The following is a 2,500-nucleotide window of genomic DNA, read 5'->3' as shown; positions in this document are numbered from 1 at the left end:
GCCTCGGGCAGGGCTTCCAGGGCGCCCCCCTACCTCCCTGGAGCTCCAGGGAGTACCAGGAGCAAATCCAAATAGAAAAAAAAAAGTTAAAGTCCAACCGCCACCAGGGGCTCGGTGTGAAAATCCTGCCCGGGAAGAGGCGCACAGCCTCGGGCAAGGCGCCCCCCTACCATCCCTGGAGCTCCAGGGAGTACCAGGAGCAAATCCAAATAGAAAAAAAAAAGTTAAAGTCCAACCGCCACCAGGGGCTCGGGGTGAAAATCCTGCCCGGGAAGAGGCGCACAGCCTCGGGCAGGGCTTCCAGGGCGCCCCCCTACCTCCCTGGAGCTCCAGGGAGTACCAGGAGCAAATCCAAATAGAAAAAAAAAAGTTAAAGTCCAACCGCCACCAGGGGCTCGGGGTGAAAATCCTGCCCGGGAAGAGGCGCACAGCCTCGGGCAGGGCTTCCAGGGCGCCCCCCTACCTCCCTGGAGCTCCAGGGAGTACCAGGAGCAGAAAGAAATATTTTGTTTAAAAAAATGACAAAGTGCTGCGGCACTTAGGCTGTGGGGCGAAAACAGGCGGAGTACCAGGAGCACAAAGTTTAAGTTGGAGTACCAGGGGCACCAAAGTTTGAGTTGGTATACCAGGAGCAGGAAAGTTTGGGCGGATGGTAGTCTGCTTGTATCCGGGGATGGGTGCTTAAGAGTGGGTCTGCAGGTTCGGCTGGTGCTGGGGTTCCTGGATGGTGGAGGTTAGGGGCCGGAGATAGGGGGCAGCTAACAGGTGTGTGGGTGGCCGAGGCAGGGGCTCCAAATTGGGGTAAAAGTGAGGTGGAGGGCCCCCTGGAGGTAGGGGGCCGATAGCAGGTGTGTGTGGCCGAAGCAGGGGCTCTAAATTGGGTAAAAGGGAGGTGGAGAGCCGCCTGGAGGTAGGGGGCGGAAAGCAGGTGTGTGTGGCCGAAGAAGGGGCTTTAAATCGGGTAAAAGGGAGGTGGAGAGCCGCCTGGAGATAGGGGGCCCGCTCCCAGGTGTGTGTGGCCGAAGCAGGGGCTTTAAATCGGGTAAAAGGGAGGTGGAGAGCCGCCTGGAGATAGGGGCCCGCTCCCAGGTGTGTGTGGCCGAAGCAGGGGCTTTAAATCGGGTAAAAGGGAGGTGGAGAGCCGCCTGGAGATAGGGGCCCGCTCCCAGGTGTGTGTGGCCGAAGCAGGTGCTCTAAATTGGGTTAAAAGTGAAGTGGAGAGCCGCCCGGAGATAGGGGGCCTCTCCCAGGTGTGTGTGGCCGAAGCAGGTGCTCTAAATTGGGTTAAAAGTGAAGTGGAGAGCCGCCCGGAGATAGGGGCCCGCTCCCAGGTGTGTGTGGCCGAAGCAGGGGCTCTAAATTGGGTTAAAAGTGAAGTGGAGAGCCGCCTGGAGATAGGGGCCCGCTCCCAGGTGTGTGTGGCCGAAGCAGGGGCTTTAAATCGGGTAAAAGGGAGGTGGAGAGCCGCCTGGAGATAGGGGCCCGCTCCCAGGTGTGTGTGGCCGAAGCAGGGGCTTTAAATCGGGTAAAAGGGAGGTGGAGAGCCGCCTGGAGATAGGGGCCCGCTCCCAGGTGTGTGTGGCCAAAGCAGGGGCTCTAAATTGGGTTAAAAGTGAAGTGGAGAGCCGCCTGGAGATAGGGGCCCGCTCCCAGGTGTGTGTGGCCGAAGCAGGGGCTCTAAATTGGGTTAAAAGTGAAGTGGAGAGCCGCCTGGAGATAGGGGCCCGCTCCCAGGTGTGTGTGGCCGAAGCAGGTGCTCTAAATTGGGTAAAAGGGAGGTGGAGAGCCGCCTGGAGATAGGGGCCCGCTCCCAGGTGTGTGTGTGGCCGAAGCAGGGGCTCTAAATTGGGTTAAAAGTGAAGTGGAGAGCCGCCAGGAGATAGGGGGCTTCTCCCAGGTGTGTGTGGCCGAAGCAGGTGCTCTAAATTGGGTTAAAAGTGAAGTGGAGAGCCGCCTGGAGATAGGGGCCCGCTCCCAGGTGTGTGTGGCCGAAGCAGGGGCTCTAAATTGGGTTAAAAGTGAAGTGGAGAGCCGCCTGGAGATAGGGGCCCGCTCCCAGGTGTGTGTGGCCGAAGCAGGGGCTCTAAATTGGTTTAAAAGTGAAGTGGAGAGCCGCCTGGAGATAGGGGCCCGCTCCCAGGTGTGTGTGGCCGAAGCAGGGGCTCTAAATTGGGTAAAAGGGAGGTGGAGAGCCGCCTGGAGATAGAGGGCCGCTCCCCGGTGTGTGTGGCCGAAGCAGGTGCTCTAACTTGGGTTAAAAGTGAAGTGGAGGGCCCCCTGGAGGTAGGGGGCCGATAGCAGGTGTGTGTGGCCGAAGAAGGGGCTCTAAATCGGGTAAAAGGGAGGTGGAGAGCCGCCCGGAGATAGGGGGCCTCTCCCAGGTGTGTGTGGCCGAAGCAGGGGCTCCAAATCCGGTAAAAGGGAGGTGGAGAGCCGACTGGAGATAGGGGGCGGATAGCAGGTGTGTGTGGCCGAAGAAGGGGCTCTAAATCGGGTAAAA

This window comes from Centroberyx gerrardi, unplaced genomic scaffold (genome assembly GCF_048128805.1).
Source record: "Centroberyx gerrardi isolate f3 unplaced genomic scaffold, fCenGer3.hap1.cur.20231027 Scaffold_68, whole genome shotgun sequence".
NCBI classification, from domain to species: Eukaryota; Metazoa; Chordata; class Actinopteri; order Beryciformes; family Berycidae; genus Centroberyx; species Centroberyx gerrardi.
The sequence above is the reverse complement of the archived record's forward strand: the minus strand, read 5'-3'. Positions refer to the sequence as shown.